The sequence below is a fragment of the Pinus tabuliformis genome, chromosome 4_2 (assembly GCF_031772625.1).
Source record: "Pinus tabuliformis cultivar Carrire ecotype Pingquan chromosome 4_2, CPIR1, whole genome shotgun sequence".
Lineage (NCBI taxonomy): Eukaryota > Viridiplantae > Streptophyta > Pinopsida > Pinales > Pinaceae > Pinus > Pinus tabuliformis.
In genome coordinates this window covers 795,498,359-795,518,493 of record NC_142304.1, presented here as the reverse complement: position 1 = coordinate 795,518,493, position 20,135 = coordinate 795,498,359, and positions in this window count along the sequence as shown.

The following is a 20,135-nucleotide window of genomic DNA, read 5'->3' as shown; positions in this document are numbered from 1 at the left end:
GGCAAAGATGTAGTAGGCACAGCATGTAATTCTTTCATCATTATCTTCTGTTGATGTTTCAATTTGCTCAATTCATAAAGAGTGATAGTAGCCCTAGTCTTTTTCATGTCATCAATAATATTGTACTCCATTTCATCCGACACAATCAGTGTTCTTGATGGAGGTGTTTGGTCTGATTGGACTAGGCTAGATTGAGTCGCTTTAGTGGTAGTTTTCTTTGTTGCGACTTTATCTTTTGCTGCAGGGCTTGCGCCCTTCTGCTTGGGGGTAGTTTGGGGAGGATCAAGTTGATTTTTGCTTTGTGTGCTAACCGGAAATGCTTCTTGATCTTCTTCTTGCGAGAGGATGAAATCCCACATTCCTTGTAGTTCCACAACTTCTTCGTCATCGGTCTGCCCTTCAGTGGTATTCTCTTCTTCTTCCTCTTCTTCGGATTCGACATTTGAGATAGCGTTAGGTGGTTTCACATCCATTGAAGGACTTCTTTTAAAAGTTCTGTAGGGCTTTTTTGAAGAAGTTTCTGCTACTTCTTTTTTATGTCAATCATCTCATTGGACATGGTTTTTAACACTTTTTGTAATCCTTCCAAATCGAAAGGGTCTTTCGTTTGTTTCTTCTTGGGGTCTTCCTTGAAGGAGATTTTCTTAGATTTGTGTTCCTCTATCGCAGATCTTTTTTCCAGGGCTACTACATGTTTCTCTACTGTTATCGCCTCTGTCAAGTTTTCAACTAAGGTTGTCTTATTTTCCCTATCCACGAAGATTGCCAAGTTTGATGGTAAGGTCGTAATATACCATTCACATCTTACTTCTTCGCTGGGTTGGGAAGCAGCGAGAATTTTGTTGAGGATTTTATTGAACCGTAAACTGAAATCTTTGATGGGTTCTCTAGACTCGGCTTTAAGATTGGATAGGTCATTGATTAACGTCGTCGTTGATCTGTCATCACCAAACTTGCTAAGGAATTGACTTTGAAAAATGTCCCAACTTGTGATAGACCCGGAAGGTAATGAAAAGTACCATGACCCGGCTTTTCCTTGCATTGTATAGGGAAAAAGCTGGACAACAGCATCCTCGTTGGTAACTCCATTGAGATTGACAGAAAGCATGAAATTATTAATATGCTCTTCAGCTAGCATGCCTGCTTCTGGATTGAATTTGGGTAGCCATTTCTCAGGATGGGCCGGTATTTGGCTCAGGGGTGGAGGCATTAAAACTGCCCCAGGATTGTTCCATGGAGACTGGGCCATCGTGGAGCTGCTAGTAAATGAAAGTGCAGAGGATGATCCCTGAGGCTGGGAAGATGAAGATACTATGATCTTTGATGATTGAGGAGGAGGGATTGTGGAAGATGGATGAGTGGTTTGGAATGAAGATGTAGGTGGCTGACTTCGCGGTGAGGGAATCGAAATGGACAACGTAGATGAAAGAGTCTCACTGTCAGACTCTGGTGGTGTTTTCCTTGCTCTTTTCCTGGTGGGGAGAGGGAATTCAGTTGGCTGGATGCCAAATTTTTCACTCTTTAATCTGGTCAGGGGATGAGCAGGATTGTACTGTGAAGTCACACTGCTTTGAGATTTATCAGACCTCTGTGTAAAAATAGAAAATCCCTGGAGTTTGCGAATTAGAGTTTGAACTTCACGGGGTTCAATGGCAAATTGGTCTGAAATATTAGGGTATGTAGCAGTGGTTGATACTCGAGCGACTTATGACTCTGGATTTAAACGTACTGGGGAAGTCGGGGGAGTTGATGAGGGCGATTTACTCTCAAAATGGTATTTAGATTTTGATTTAGGTGCCATTCATAGTTCGGGCCCTCCTTCTAGCGCCAAATATGTTGAAGCCCCGAAAATCGGGTCGACAACAAGGGGGATACCCACCCGGTCCGGACCTTGGTTGGCAGCTCCTTATCCGTTTGGTATAGCGGGTCTGACTGGGGATAATGGGACCAGTTTCCCAATCTAAGGGGTGTGTGTGTGTGTAGAGTTGGATGATGTTGATCTAGGAGTACTTAAATCTAATTTAATTCAAACTTCTAAACTAACTCTATGCTATTGTAATCTAATGAGAAACAACACATCTAATCTACGCTAACCCGGGGTGTATTTCTTCTATTATGCGATCTAAAGAGATTTCGAACAATAACTGGTAATAAAGATCATTCAGCTATCATAAGAATAGAAATCAATTAAGATAAACCACTCTGCATAAAAATTTAAGCAAAACAGTTGTGAACAGCATATCGCATAATAAGTTATTCATATATCAAACACAAATAAATGACTCCACCGTACAGAAGTGCCAAATGGTAACCCACACATTCATGCATTAACATATAAACAACTGAAAACTGTATATCACTTTAAGAATATAAGCAGAAATGGTCAAGAGATAAAAGTACCATTTATGACTGGTTCCACTCATAAGCTTCAAGCAACAACGATTTATCTCTACTTGTTCTAACATCTACTAAGAGTACAAAAGTGCAACATCAGTAGCAGATATCAAATGCAAATATTGATAAATCTCGATCCAACCATTCATCAAAAACCCCCTCCGAGGGTGCAAAAGTGCATGTTCTGAGGACAAGTTTTTTGACAAATTTCTGGACCCTTCTCCAAATGCCTGAGAAGGGTTTAAATACTGCTAACTAATTAATCTTAATTACATAAATTTAGGACACGGTTTTAAATGACCGCCCTTCTACTAAAGCAAAATTATTTCTAAAAATTGAATCTAATTCCTAACCGTTTCTGTATTTGCTCCTTAGTGCTGTAAGCATGCAACATTCGCCTCGGAAGAGTCGGTTGGTCGTCTTCTCCTTTCGTTTGAGCTACGAAAATATAAATAACAAGCGCTGGCACCACTTTCTGGCAAACTTAGAAGATATTTTCGAAAATCTTCCTCTCGCTTGGTGTATCCACTGTGTGTATACTTGGTAATAACCCAAATTTCTCTCAAACTGATTCTGCTTTTGCTATTTCGGTCTCCGGCCTTGCGAATGACTGAATAAGTCAGGGACTTTTCTCTCTGAACAATTTTCTATATTGAAAACTGCCTCCGTTCTTTGTTCCGGGCTTTTCTGGTGCGTTTTCCCTCTTTAGCGCCTTTTTCTTTTTGCTTTACCGGGCGTAAGCTTCAGGATCTTTTGCAAACATGCTGCTTTTGTGCGCCTTTGATTCTGAGTTTTCGATGGCCTATTGACATCAGTATCTGTTGAGTGATACTCTGGAGTCTGCGGTCCTGTTGCATTTGGCATCCGTTTGTGAAGGCATCTCTTCTCTGTTCTCCGAGCATCGACGCTTTCCCCTTTTCCTTAGATGTTTCCTACACATTGATTTATGTTATTTGTTGTCTTACAGTTTACGCAAAGGAAAAGAGTAAATGATGAAAAGATTGACATGAAATCTTTAAGCTCTAATGAATGCATAATCATGACACCCATAATGAACTGACTCTTCGAAAAACACAACGCAATCCTTCCTGGATACTTTGGCATACAATCATTAATTTCTTTTAAGGCGCGCACCCAATTTTGGTCTACAGACAGCTTTCCTTGAATACTGTGCCGAGGAAATTTTGCGATGGGTGATTTCTGCGACTTGCATCGCAGTATCAAGGATCGCGTCATCAAGATGTGTCATCGCAGGAATTGACGATCGCATTCATCGCAGATCGCAACATCGCAGATCGCAAATCGCAGATCACAAATCGCAAATCGCACTTAGTCATCCAATCATTGTGTGTTGCTTATGCGATGTTGCGATATGCGACGTCGCATATCGGCCGTCGGAGATTCCTTAAGTTTTTTCATTTAAGAGTGCTTCATAATATATGCGATGCGATGAATTTCGCGTCGCTTCTTCGCAGCTTATTATGCGCATAGGAAAACGTTTCACTCTCTTCTCGCGATGCGATACAGCTTTTAGGGAGTCAAAATACAAAAATTTTGATAAAATGTTTTTTTTGGATTTTTATTAAGGGTCGCCATTTGCTTGGTGTTATTGCTAATACCAAACAAGGAGGGGGGTTGTTGGTGGCCACAACACTACCCAGTAACTAAATAATGATGATGCAAGGAAAATTGCAATAGGTTTAAAATCCCAAATAGCTTTAGGAGAAAAAGGATATAGATACAAGGAAAATGATGGAACAACACTACAATCATCAAAAATTGCAAGGAAAAACAAAGGATGTAATTCCTTTCTAAAAATAGTAGTATTAAGAAGGTTGTGTTTCATTTCCACAAAAATCCATATATTTTTCTTCTCTATATTAAGCAATTTCTAAAAAAAATTCACCACCAAAAAGTTTTCTAATGTAATATCCCTTTGTTACCCTCTTGTAAATATTGTCTTTTACATGGATTATGTAAATTGATGTAAATTGATGTAAATTAATAATTGTAAAAGTTTATTGGACTAAGAATGGATAGGATTTAGAGTTTGTGGAGTGGAAGTTTTGGGGAAGCTTGCTTGAAGAAATATACAAGCCTTAAAATTTCCATTAATGAGCATATGTTCCCCCTATCGCAATTAAGGAACAAGTTGAGCTTGCACAAGATGCCTTGCTAACTAAAGGCATAGATGGTTAAGGAAATTAAGGCTATGTATGGATCCCTTGTGTGTAGAAGAATAAAGGTATAGTCAAATTAAAGGCTATGTATGGGCATCGAGTAAGACGACAAGCCATCTCACTACCAAGGAAGAGGTGGCTTTAGTCAACACACCATGACACTATATGTTAGAAAAGAGGGGAGCTCTCAATGAAGGGTGTGCATTAGATGCTATTAGCCTCCTATACCAATAGGGTTTCATATTTCATGATTGACAGTGGAAATGCTAAAAATGATCATCTTTGATGAAACAAAGGTTCCATTTTTGTGAACAAAGAAAAAGGTTAAAAAATGTAAAGAGGGTATGCCTTAAAAGAATAATCAAAAGGCAAGAAAATGATTTGGTCAAAAGAAAAAAGAATTGAAATGAACCCAAAACAAGGACCAGGAAAGTGGCCAATCAAAATGCCACTGCTATCTTGAGGTATGGCTCAACAGCTTAATCTAGGCCATGCCATCTTTTAAATTGCTTGTTTTAGAGTAGGTGATGAGTACCTGTTCAAACAGTTTAAGCTTGACAGATGATTAGCTGGATAGAGAAAGAAAGGTGCCCGCTAGCTTAATATGGGCCCTTGGAAGGTATAAGGCTAGATTTAGATAGGAAGGCAGCAAAAAGAAAAGAGCATATGAGGGTTTGCAAGTCTAAGTGCACCCTCCCTGAAGAAACAAAAAATGCTAGGAAATAAGATGGGTAGGTAGTGAGGTTGCAGAAGCATGTCTCCTCTCATATCACTGGCCTAAGCAAAGAAAACACATGGGGGCCAGTACAGATCTTCCTATTCACCATTTTTGTGGCAGCAAACTGAAGCATGTCTAATTTCCCAATCATTCCCTATCAAACTTCTTTCTAACATCCCACTATCACCTTTGTTCATAACAGAAATCAAACTCATTTGTTGATTCTGGTTATATAAAAGAGCCACATTTCTTGTGTAAAAATCTTTTCGTTTTGATCTACTCTCATAACTAAGTTTGTTCCCTAACAACTTAGTGTCTATTACCCATCATCTATATCTCCTTCCCATATTAATTACTAACCACATTATTACTTAATTCCCTATATTCCCCTTTTTCCCATTATTATATCATGATTGCATATAATAAACCCCAAAGTATATATTCCCCCTTCCCTAGGCAATATAGCCTTATAACCTCAAAGTTCAAAGCGCTAAGAGATTGAAGCGCAAAAGGAAAATACCGCTAAAAGCAAAGTCTCAGGATTAAACCAAGATCTGCTTGGTTTAACAGCCCTAACCCCACTTTGCGGATAAACATCAATTAACCCATTTGGCTTGTAAACCATTGCAAAACCCGAATTTCATTGGTATCCAAAGTTCTGCCCAAGCGCGCCTTTCCACAAAAATTAATTGTTTATTATCCGTGCCCGGCTGTATCCATCCATCACTTCCGCAGCCCGTCGACCGTCGGATCTGGGCCCTCCCATCCGACGGCTCACAGCAATTTCGGACCACCTTCGATGCCCGGACGATAGCGCCCGAAATCTGTCAGATCATGACGTCAGGGCTCGGATGCATGTCGTTCCCAGGTCGTATCGGGCGGCCTCCTGCCAAAACCGCTCCCGTACTATAAGCGGTCCGATGGAACCGCTTACCACTCTGGTAATTCCACCACACGTCACCCTTACGTCACTGTCGCCTCAGCGCTATGTTGCCACCCCATACGCCATCGCTCCGAGCTGTCTGCCATGTCACCTGTCCACGTGGGGTCGCCCACCGGCCGCCACGTCATCATCCCGCACCCGACCCCACCCATGACGTCATGCTGACGTCACCCGACAAAAATGCGCCAAAAGCCAAATTTTCACTATTTTGCCTGAAAAAACCCGTTTTTTGCGTTATTTGCAATTTTCACTCACTGTACTCCTGCATGAGTGAGTACGTCGTCTACCTGCCAACTTTGAAGACTGCTCCTCGCTGACCGACGCCCCGAATTCACCTGCATTTCCACCATTGTGCCAAGTATACCATGTATTTATTAGTTTCCCCCCTCTGCGCCTGGTTTTTACATAATTCACTGAAGAAACTAACAAAAGAAGAAAGAACAGTAAAAACCATAAATCCTTATGAACCATTGGTCTTTCTCCACACTGTAAGCCCAATTTCACTCACAGAGGTCCCCATTGTGCCGAATTTCCACAAATTCATAGTTTGTTTGCGCATTCGCAAACCTGAACCTCTGCCCGATAAATTTATTGGGAGAACAACTCCTAAATCCCAGCAGTTGCTCAGTAAATCTGTCCTAGGAGCATTTTGACTCAATTTCACCCCAGTTTGCCTCTTCCCCTCTACACATTGCCCTGCTCCTGCAAAATCCACTGCTCTGCATTACTAAGCCCAAGGAAAAGTTCTCAAATACAATTCCAGATTCAGGTGACCATGGAGACTCCAGTGGCATTGAAAATTGCCCCATTAAATGCCCCCCACAAGGACCTGGAATGGCTAGCCCTGGCAGACCGAGATTATCAGATGAAAGACATTATAGAGTTGTGTAACAAATACCATGTAGAAGTAGTGTGTGAGTTAAGGAAGAAGCACAAAGATGGTACAGACCTCCTGGGAATCTGGAATCCCATTTTCCAATCTACTATCTCCCTCAGGTCAATGAGTTTCCTGACTTGATCCATCAGTGTCGCTCAAACTATGACCCCACTCAAAGAGCTGTTCTGAGTCCTTCAGGCTCTGTCTTGTTCCATATTACTCCTGAAGCCATTAATCAAATGCTGCAGTTTCAACCTACAAAGCCATTGGCCCCTCTGTCCATGCAGCTTTTATTAGATCAGGGTGCCAAGCTCTCCAATTCACAAAGCACAAGAATTGGCCTACTGTTTATGTGTCCAGAGTTTCAGCCTAAGCAGCCTCCCCATTATCTACATGTCTGGTTTAATGACATAGGGAGACTATTAGTAGATATGATATCTTCCATCCTAGGGTTCAAGACCAGTGAGTTTGTAGATGAGACAACACTGGTGGTACTATCCATTTTTACCCCAGGACAGCCCCCTGCTGTCCAGTATGACTATGCTTCATTCATATCCAACAAAATGCATGAACAGTTCATGAATCTGGAAAGAGAGAGGGTATTCAAGTTCACCTCTTATATATATCATCTGATATTGTACAATCAGCCTGATGCTTTTCCTCTTTTCCTCAAGAAGCTGGATCCAAAGGGAAACAGAAGGTCTGTAATGTTCTGGACATCAGTCTGCCATCACATCCATTACTCACCATATACATACTGTGAATTTATTGACTTATTCATTCACCCAGCCTTATCACTGCTGCAAAGTTCACCTCCTCTAGACTCACAGATGATATGCAGAAAATCCTTCAGCTGTCCAAGAACTATAGCATAGGGGATTGGTATTTTTACCAACACCATACAGTGATCAGGATATATGGTTGTGAGTTAGCTCCATACAGGCTACCAAGATATGTCCCCATAAGACTCTTTGCTCTAGAGTACTTCAGACAGTTCGGCAATGCAGATATGATCCACTTCCATAGCAAAAACAAGAAGGCAGAGCTGAAAATCAAACACCAATTGGGTCCATTCATCTTCAACAAGAGGGAAGAAGCTTGGAATGAGGCAGACCAAATGCTAAAATCCCTCCAGCTCAAGACAAGCTTCTATTGGGCACCCTATGACCCTAACCATTTCATAAGCCTCAGAAGAATCAAGCATAGGTTTGCCCTATATGACCACATTAGCATTCCAGAGGTTGAAAAATATGTTAATCAAATAGATTGGAAAAAGGGCACATTAGTGGAAGATTATAGTGAGGAAGAAATAGCAGTGAAGAACATTAAAACTTTAGAAAAAGCAGTTGACTTGGAGTATCTTGGATAGGTTTGCTCTCCATCCCCTCGGCATCTTGGAGAGGCTGCTTCTTCATCTACTGTTCCTCAACAGCCCACCAAAACAGCTGATCCACCAGCAGACATGACTAAAGGAAAAGCAGTGCAGGAAGAAGAAACACCCCCAATTGTGAAGCGGCAGACAAAGCAGCAAGAAAGAAGAGCCAAACAACCTGCCCACACAGAACAGCAAACACATGAACAAATTCCTCCAAGGCAGGAGGCAACAGTTGACTCCTCTGTATTAGAAACACCTGTTAATGAAGATAGGACAAGAAAGAGGGATAGGCAAGAGGACACTCCTCTTACTTCCACTATGGACTAGCAAGGAGAAAAAAGACAGAGGTTGAACCCTTTTTCAGAGGAGGAAGTACCAGAGAGACCAATTGAAAATATGCCCCCTCCCAGCATTGAAACATCAACTAGTTCTTTACAGCAAGGGCAGGACATTCCACAGGGGACAGAGGTCAGCTCTTCTAGGCAGAAAACAAAGGCAGATTCCAGCATCAAATAGCAATTTATTGACATAAAGAAAAGGAATGAGCCCCTCAGGTACCAAATTTACAGCCATCTCCTGAAAATGGCGCAAACAAATCAGCAGAGATTAATGTTTGCTTATGATATTCAAGAGCAAAAAATGACTCTCAGTCATTTCAGGCCTACCATGTAGCAACCTCAAACAGCTGCAGATTACATTAGAACTAATTTGGAAATTTTTGCCAGAGATATCCACCCCTTGGATCAAATTGAGCTACATAGACAAAAAGGGGAAATGATATATTCCACTTTATCTGATAAGACCCTGTTGGCACACCAACTACAAAATTCTCTACACAACACTGCAGCTCAACTGGAATTGGAGAAAACATCATCTCAGGCCAAGGACAATAGAATCAAGTCCTTGGAAGAAATCATCATTGAATTGGGTCATGATCCAAAGGACCCTAAAGGTGTGCAAGCATTATTGAAGAAAAGGGATGAAGATATAGCAGCAATGAGAAAACAGATCAAGCTACCAGCTGGCCTTCACCCTCAAACTGGAGAAGTAGCAGAGTAGAAGAAGGATCCGGATGTAATGGCTCTACTCCTGAGTTTATACAAAAGACTAATGGAAACAGAGAGTGCACTAGAGGTGGCACTAAAATCAAGACAAAGTGAGACACCAATGCAGCCTGCACAAACATCTGCATCTACTGAAGGTGTGCCACTTTCCACTACTACAGCAGCTCCTCCCACAGGACAAACATCAGAAGTTGGTCCTTCAACATCAGCACCAGCAACAGCACCAGATCAGGGGCCCAGCCTGAGTATGCAAAACATGATGAAGGAACTAGAAGCCTTGGAAGCACAGATGGCAGAACTGAATGAGACTAAAGAAAAATTGGCCACAGTTAATGAAAAATATGACAAATCCAAGCAAAGTGTAGCTGAAAAAACAAGGGAAGTAAGGGCTCTTGAGAAGAAAATAAAAGAACTAGAGAAAGAGCTCTCTCTTGACAAAGTTGTAGTTGAAATCAAGAAGATCCTGTGGACCAACATTGGTCAATCTATAACAGACCAGTGGCAATACATAGAGACTATCCATGAGCATATGGATCTAATAGGCAGGGCCCAAAAAGAAAGCCAGAGAGCAAGAGCATCTCTTGGAAATATGCCTGAAATAGCTAATAGGATGATCAATGTCCTGAATAACTGCACTGGCCCTCAGCTGGCAGCAATGGGTATCACTAACAGGACTGATACCATTTTACTAGTGAAAAGGGTGCTCACTTTAAGAAATCATGTGCAAACATTGGACAGAAGGTGTCAGGAGATGCAGACAGAAATAAACAGATTCATTGAGAAGATTACAGCATTGCATAACAGAGGCCTTCCCAGCTTAGTAACCAGTGCAGGGAGGTTACTTTCTCATGAAAATTATGCCAAGAGGGTAGACACATATGCCACAAATCAAATCACTGCAGCAACAAGTACCTCAGAGGGAACAGGGCCCCCATCTGGGCAGGATCTCTATGACAAAATAGAGAATTTATTCTTCATTGCACATGAAATCAGACATCTTTTTGAAGTGCCTCCAAACTACTACAAATATACTGAGGCAGATGAAACTTTAGGCATAATTTTAAGGCACCAATTTCCTACTCAGGAATGGTGGACAGGCATGATACAAACACTGCTGTAGAAAACAAGTGGTCCACCATATTTTGTATTTTTATCAGAAAGTCAGCAATTTCATAAAGTTAACACATATTTTTTTGACTGGGAAAGCAATTGAAAAGGCCAACTCAGCAATCCAGCATGGCCAGCAGAGGCAAATGACCACAGATGCAGATGACGGGGCTGAGAAAGCCGCACCGCGACAGAGCAGTAAAGAGCATATCACTCAGAATCAATACAAAGCACCCAACCGACCCAGTGGCCTCCAAAAGTCAAAGAATTTCTGACAAACTGAAAAGGCATTCATTGTACACTTAAAGTATCAATAACTTTTGTATCTGCTATTTTGAAAGTTGGTGAACGCAGTTATTAAGCAAATGACTCAGCGTTTAGATATTTTGTAAAAACAATTGTATATATATCCCCACGCATGAACTTGCTGGGGTTGTTGATTTTTCTTCTGAAGAAGTTATGCTGTAAATTTCAGACTTTTTAATACAGGGAGCTAATGGAATTTCTGATGTTCTGAGTTGCTTTGATGTGTTGTGGTGTGATTGCTTGTTGCTACAGGATTCCTATGCTATTTCATGTCACAATACGTTTTCTGAACCATCTTGTTATGTATTTCGTTCTTTCATAATCCGCTCATGCTTTATATTTCACAGGTTTAATAGCACAGAAAAAGAATAGTTCAGGATTTGTTCATTAAAACACCCTAAACTCAATCTATGTTGTTATGAATGTTTTTCTTTAGTATTAGTTATGAATGTGTAATTCTTAATTGCTCACCTTCATGCTGAAACTTTCATAGTAAATATTGTTCAAGAATTCAAGTCTGCTCCTGAGTGATATTTCCTTTCCCCACATCACCAGCTTAGTGAAAGATTCTTAGTTTCCTCTCACCGGCTGGACATATCTCATATTCACAATTATAAGTTTGTTTCATGATATATCTATATGGCCCTGCAGTTTCATCACTCTAACCCAACACCTCAAACAACACACAATCACAGACTCCATATCCCAATGGACTGAACCTCCTGAAGACTTCATCTTAGCTGCTAGAAGACATCATTCAACCAAAACTTTAAACAAAATTCAGCACATCATAACTAGCCTAAAACATTACCAAAACAAAGCTAAATCCTAAAGAGAGAGCCCTCTCTGATTGCAGGTAGGCTAGGACCTGTGATCCAAAGATTGGTTTGTGGTTACCTCGGTCGTATTCCCTTAGGAGTCAAAGGGAACAACCTGAGTGATAACATTACTGGCGACTCCACTGGGGAAGAACTAATGTGTCAACTGTTGTCTGCTCTAGATAATGTTTCCAAATTTTAAGCATTCCCTTGACCATTCTGAAAATATTCTCAAAAAACTACCAAAAACAAGTCCAGAAGTTGGCTCCTAAAAAGAGAACTAGGCATACAAGGTCAAATCCTGACCCAAATCCTCCACCTATTTTTGATATCCCTAATTTGATCCCTAAGACACTTAGGAACCAAAAGAAACCAGAACAATCTCCTCAATCTAGCCCTGAGGCAGTTCAGCAGAGTTTTATCCCAACCCCTGCTAAACCATCAGTCCGCCTGCATATAACTCATTCTTCCCCCTCTTCCTCATCCACTTCACAAAACATATTGTCTACACCCAATACACAATCTGCTGTTGTTGTCCCTCTCGTTCCAGTTTTTCCCTTTCCACCCCTTGTCCCATTTTTCCCTCCAAATATGGCTAATCGTTATGCACCCCTTCAGTTACCTGGTAATCTGGGGGCTATGCCTCAGGACTACCAAAGCAAGATTACTTATTTTGATGGAACCAGTACATACACTGCCTTACAGCATACCAAGAAAATGCAAGACTACTTTGAAAACTATGAGATAGATGATGATGATGTGAGAATGAAAATTTTTATACAAAGTCTGACAGGTGAAGTAAGAACTTGGTTTAGAGCGCTTGCTGCAAATTCTATACCTGATTCAGGTGCTCTTTACCAGTCCTTTCTGAACAGATGGGAAAAGAAAAAGGATCCTCTACATATTTTATCTGAATATGACACCATAAGGAGAGGCCCTCAAGAAACTGTCTTGGACTATTGCACTAGATTCAATACTATCTATAATGCCATTCCTCAAAATCTTAGGCCTCCACCTGATTTGGCGTTGATTAAGTTCCCTGATGGGTTTGATGCTGATATGGCATATCAACTAAGAGAAAGAGCCCCTGCAACCCTAGCAGACATGCAAAACATAGCTGTAAGTGTAGAGGCAAACCTGATTGCTAAGAGAAACCGGGCAAGAACTGAAAGAAGAACTACTTTTAAGGAAGAACCCTCATCATTTGAGCAAAAGCTAGATGCAATCATCAAAGGCATGGATAGACTTGGTGATAGAGTGGAAACCATAGAAATAAAATCATCATGGGAAGGTCAAACAAGCAATATTAGAAACCCAAACTTTAGAAAGAATCAAAATCCCAATGTTGGAAGGACTGATCCTGACCAACATGTCAGACCTCCTTTCCAATAAAATTATGCTGAGGCTTCAACATCTAGTGAACCTAATGAGGACCCTCACATCAACCTAATGGGTTTGGACAGTGAACATCAAGTATTCTTAACACAAGAAGATCAAGAGGTTTACAATGACAATCAATACCACACTAAGTCAGGAGAATCATTTGATTTCAAAGAAGGTTATGATGCAGCTGTGTATGAGGTACACAAACAGTATAAACTAAGGACCAGAATGATAGATGTACCTGAAACTCTTAAACCAAAGGACAATAAGCTGCCAAAAAAGATCAATGATAAGAGTACTCTCCCACAATCAGCTGGCAATTTAAACCTACACTCCTCAGAAGTCACTGTGGAGGATATTTCAGAACAACAGACATCTGAAAAACAGCCAGTCCCACTACATCAAGCAAAAATGAAATCAGATAATACCCCTGGAAGCAAACATGGTACCAATTTTACTCAAGATCATACCAACCATGAACAAAAGATCATTGATAACCCAGCTGAAAAAGAAAAACCTGCTGCACTTAATGCCAAGATGCAAATTGAAAAGCCTTTTAGCTTGGAAACAGAAATAAGTAAGCTCAAGATATCAATTCCTCTTTCGGAATTAGCCAAACATGAAATATACAGACAGCAGATTAACAAGTCACTCCAAGTATCAGACAATAAAGATGCTGTGAATGTCCTAGATGACCAACCAGAGTTGCTGTTCGGCCCTGAGGTTAATGGAAAAACAGAAAATGGAGGGGTTCCACCCTTCTATGTCAGCTTAAACATCCATGATAAGGTTCTGCATAATGCAATGTTTGATTCTGGGGCCTCACACAACTTAATGACCAAATCTATAATGGAAAAACTTGACCTAGACATCACAAGACCTTATAAAGATCTATTCTCATTTGATTCAAGCCAGGTCAGGTGCTTAGGATTGATTAAAGATTTATGTGTCTCTCTGGTTCAGTACCCAACCAAAACGATATTGATGGATGTGGTGGTAGCTGACATACCCCCTAAGTATGGCATGCTCTTGTCCAGATCCTGGGGGGCCAAACTCCAAGGATCTTTGCAATTAGATATGTCCTATGCAACCATCTCAGTCTTTGGGCAGCCAAAGAGATTATACCGTGAAACTTTGATGAAATATGTGGTAAGCAGTCAAGAGAAACCCCAAAACTTCCCAATCTATTCAATACACTCTGACATGGATTCATTTATTCTCTATAATGCTGATATCTGCAGCAAGGCCTATTCTGAACTATTAATAGCAGTAGAGGTAGAGAAATTAAATGAACAAAGTGCCCCCCAACACCAAGACACTTTAGGTACCACTGATAAAACTAAGGGACATGATATACCAAGTGACCTGCAGGAAATAAATATGCCTATGATGCAATCTCTAAAAATCTGAATCCAAGTCTGGAACATGAAACCTTATGGTATTTGGAATTTGATGGCTTTGTAAACAAGTTAGGAGCTGGAGCAGGAATCTGGATCCATAATATGCACAATGACCAGGCTGAGGGTCATGCATATAGGTTAAACTTCCGATGTACAAACAACATGGCTGAGTATGAGGCCCTTCTGCTAGGTCTCAAACTCATAAAAAACCTGGGAGCAACTAAAATTTCAATCTTAGGGGATTCAGATCTAATCATACAACAAATTAAAGGAAACTTTACTACAAATGATTTAAGGTTGATAGCATATAAGGCAGTAGCTATTCAGGTACTTGACACCTTCTCACAATCACAGTTGACTAAAATTTCCAGAGAACTCAATCTTCATGCTCACAGTTTGGCAACCTTTGCCAGCACTTGTAAGCTGCCTTTCAAACCCAATCATACTTTTACTGCTGAAATCAAACACAGGCCAGCAGTTCCAGACAACATAAAAAACTGGCAAGTCTTTGAGAATGACACTCAAATAAATAATTTCCTCACTTTAAAGGAGGAATTTTCTGGCATCAACATTGACTCAATCACTGAAGATGATCAACCACAAGCACACATCAATACACACAAAATATCAGCTGAAACAGCTAATCTGGTCTTGCACCCTACCACCTTCAATAATGAAAGTATACAAAAATTAGATCAGATAGATGAAGATGAATTGGCTGAAACAGAAACAGAGGTAATTGAGTTGAAAGATAATTTTTTGCCCACAGGTTTAACCCCTTTGGAGGATCTATTTGATTCAAATGATATCTCAAGAAAACCAAAAATGCAACCATTAAATGCTGAAATAGAAGATTGTAACATTGGGACTCCAGAAAATCCAAAAATGGTTAAGTTATCCAAAGCATTACCACCTGAGCAGAAACTGAAATACATTGAGTTGTTTAAAGAGTTCCAAGATGTCTTTGCCTGGAGCTATGAGGACCTCAAGTCTTATGATACTTCAGTCATCTAGCACACTATACCTTTAAAAGAAAATCAAAAGCCTTTCAAACAAAAACTCAGAAGAGTGAACCCTGTGCTCCTGCCTCTCATTTAAAAAGAGGTGAAACGTATGTATGAAGCAGGAATCATTGCTCCAATTAGATTCTCATAATGGATTTCAAACCTAGTGCCTACTAGGAAAAAGACAGGAGAAATCATACTGTGTGTTGACCTAAGAAATTTAAATAAAGTCTCTCTCAAAGACCATTACCCCTTACCAAAAATGGATCATATCCTGCAAAGGGTAGTGGGAGCCTCTAGGATCTCATTGTTAGATGGTTTTTCAGGATTCAATCAGATTCTGGTACACCCAGATGACCAAGACAAAACTGCTTTCACAACACCTTGGGGAACTTTCAAATATGTCAAAATGCCTTTTGGGCTTAAGAATGCAGGGGAAACCTTCCAAAGAGCTATGGATATAGCCTTTTCCAAAGAAATTCATGACTTTCTAGTGGTCTATCTGGATGATCTAACTGCCTTTTCAAAATCAGACCAAGAACACTTAGAACACTTGAGGCAAGTTTTCACAATTTGTAGAAAATATGGCATATCTTTAAATCCAAAGAAATCACTGTTTGGGCTAGAGGAAGGTAAACTCTTGGGACATATAATCTCAAAAGATGGTATTAGTATTGATCCAGATAGAATTCAAGCCATCCTACAAATACCACACCCAAGAAACATCAAGGAACTCCAAAGCTTTCTAGGAAAAATCAACTTCTTGAGAAGGTTCATTCCTAATTTGGCTGAGCTCACAAGACTATTAAACAACATGCTAAAAAAGGAATCCAAGGTCAAATGGACCATGCAAGCTAGACAAGCTTTTGAGGATATTAAAAGAGCTTTGACAAACACTCCAATCCTAACAAGTCCTAGATTTGATAAAGACTTCATCATTTTTTCCTTTGCTTCTGAACATACAATTGCTACTGTTCTACTACAGAAAGATGATCAAGGCTATGAAAAACCTATTGCATTCTTTAGTAGAGCTCTTAGGGATGCCCCCTTGAAATATCAGATCATGGAAAAACAGGCCTATGCACTAGTGAAAGCAATCAAGGACTTTAGAATCTATATCCTTTACTACCACATCATTTCCTATGTCCCAAATGCAGTAGTGAAAGACATTTTGACCAAAGAAGGAATAAAAGGGAGGAGGGGCAAATGGATTGCCAAAATCTTAGAATATGACATGGAAATCAAGCCTACCAAACTAATAAAAGGACAGGGTCTAGCCAAATTGATGGCTGAAACTAATTTTCAAGCTCTTGACATTAATGAACTGGACAATGAACAAGAGATGGCGACTCCACAGATCAACCAAGCCTTTATGCAATCCCCCTGGTATACTGATATATGTTTTGTATTGTTAAACCTGCAAGCTCCTCCAGGGCTGTCCAGAACTAAGAAAAGGTTCTTGAAAATGAAAGCATCAAAATTTTTTATTATTAACAATTATTTGTTTTGGAGAAATCATGAAGGGATCTTACTTAATTTCTTAACATTGAATGAAACTGACAATGTCCTCAAAGAATTTCATGCAGGTGACTGTGGAGGACACTTATACTGGAAATCCACAACTGATAAGATCCTAAGGGTTGGTTTTTATTGGCCCTCCTTGTTTACTGATGTGAAAAAATTTGTAATGTCTTGTCACAAATGTCAAATCTTTGAGGGGAAGAGAAAGCTGCTACCTCTACCACTCAAACCTGTTTCAACTGAGAGACCATTCCAGCAATGGGGTCTAGACTTTATTGGTGAAATTCACCCCCCATCCTCTGGCCAGCATAGGTGGATTCTGACTGCTACAGACTATTTCACCAAATGGATAGAAGTTGTCCCCTGTAGGCAGGCCAATGACTCCATTATTATACAATTCCTAGAGACCAACATCTTGTCCAGATTTGGCTGTCCAGACAAAATCATTACAGACAATGTTGCTGCTTTCAAGTCCAAAAAAATGATCAGCTTTTGTCACAAATACCATATGACTTTAGGTCATTCCACAGCTGATTACCCTCAAGGCAATGGCCTAGCTGAGTCTTCCAATAAAAGCCTAATCAACATCATCAAAAAAGTGTTGGAGGAAAACAAAAAAAATTGGCATAAGAAGTTAATGAATGCTCTATGGGAAGATAGACTAACTACCAAAAGATCCATTGGTACAAGTCCATATGAACTAGTTCATGGAATGGAAGCAAGGTTTCCTTCATCTCTAGGTATTCTTGTAATCAAGTTGCTGCAAGAAATACAAGCTGAACCAAATGACATTCAGAGAAGGATCAATAAAACAATTCACCTGCAGCAAACAAGGGAGGAAGTCTATGAAAGAACCCAAGTACTGCAAGAAAAACTCAAAAAAATATTTGACAAAAGAATCAAAGCTGAAGACTTCTCTATAGGAAACAAAGTGCTAAGATGGGATTCCAGGAGAGAGGACAAAGGAAAACATGGGAAATTTGATTTCTTGTGGAAAGGACCTTATGTAATTTATGTTGTACAAGGTAGCAATACTTATTTTATAAAGAGCTTGGATGGCTCAAACACGGAGGAAGGCCCAGTCAATGGGAGGATGCTCAAGCATTACTTTTATCCCCTCTGATCAAGCATTGCTCAATTGTATATTGTACATAAATTTCTAATTTCAGTATGTTTATTTTCAGCGGATAGATAGAGCTTCAAATGAAGAAAATTTTGAGAAGAATTAATATGCTGCACTATTTTGATAAATACTATTCACTTTGGCATGGGAAAAGGAGAGAAAGTACTTGGAAATTATCTAGAAAATGAGAAATGATCAGAGAAGCAAGGCAAAAACAAGGCTGTAATTTCACAGCATATCAGCTTAAGGAGCATTGCATGCAAGTTTGATAGGACTCAGATGTTCAGTCTTCAAGAAAAGGAAAGGTTAAAATGCAGAAAGGTGGAAAATAAGGCAATCTGACCTGCTGATCTTGACTTTTCATCTGGAAAAGTCATCCCCAAGTGGAGCCACTGTTAGCCTCCTATACCAATAGGGTTTCATATTTCATGATTGACAGTGGAAATGCTAAAAATGATCATCTTTGATGAAACAAAGGTTTCATTTTTGTGAACAAAGCAAAAGGTTAAAAAATGTAAAGAGGGTATGCCTTAAAAGAATAATCAAAAGGAAAGAAAATGATTTGGTCAAAAGAAAAAAGAATTGAAATGAACCCCAAACAAGGACCAGGAAAGTGGCCAATCAAAATGCCACTGCTATCTTGAGGTATGGCTCAACAGCTTAATCTGGGCCATGCCATCTTTTAAATTGCTTGTTTTAGAGTAGGTGATGAGTACCTGTTCAAACAGTTTAAGCTTGACAGATGATTAGCTGGATAGAGAAAGAAAGGTTCCCACTAGCTTAATCTGGGCCCTTGGAAGGTATAAGGCTAGATTTAGATAGGAAGGCAGCAAAAAGAAAAGAGCATATGAGGGTTTGCAAGTCTAAGTGCACCCTCCCTGAAGAAACAAAAAATGCTAGGAAATAAGATGGGTAGGTAGTGAGGTTGCAGAAGCATGTCTCCTCTCATATCACTAGCCTAAGCAAAGAAAACACATGGGGGCCAGTACAGATCTTCCTATTCACCATTTTTGTGGCAACAAACTGAAGCATGTCTAATTTCCCAATCATTCCCTATCAAACTTCTTTCTAACATCCCACTATCACCTTTTTTCATAACAGAAATCAAACTCATTTGCTGATTCTGGTTATATAAAAGATCCACATTTCTTGTGTAAAAATCTTTTCGTTTTGATCTACTCTCATAACTAAGTTTGTTCCCTAACAACTTAGTGTCTATTACCCATCATCTATATCTCCTTCCCATATTAACTACTAACCACATTATTACTTAATTCCCTATATTCCCCTTTTTCCCATTATTATATCATGATTGGATATAATAAGCCCCAAAGTATATATTTCCCCCTTCCCTAGGCAATATAGCCTTATAACTTCAAAGGTCGGAGCGCTAAGAGATTGAAATGCAAAAGGAAAAATACCGCTAAAAGCAAAGTCTCAGGATTAAACCAAGATCTGCTTGGTTTAACAGCCCTAACCCCACTTTGCGGATAAATATCAATTAACCCATTTGGCTTGTAAACCATTGCAAAACCCGAATTTCATTGGTATCCAAAGTTCTGCCCAAGCGCGCCTTTCCACAAAAATTAATTGTTTATTATCCGCGCCCAGCTGTATCCACCCATCACTTCCGCAGCCCGTCGACCGTCGGATCTGGGCCCTCCCATCCGACGGCTCACAGCAATTTCGGACCGCCTCCGATGCCCAAACGATAGCGCCCGAAATCTGTCAGAGCATGACGTCAGGGCTCGGACGCGTGTCGTTCCTAGGTCGTATCGGGCAGCCTCCTGCCAAAACCACTCCCGTACTATACGCGGTCCGATGGAACCGCTTACCGCTCTCATAATTCCACCACACGTCACCCATGTGTCACCCTTACGTCACTGCCGCCTCAATGCTATGTTGCCACCCCATCCACCATC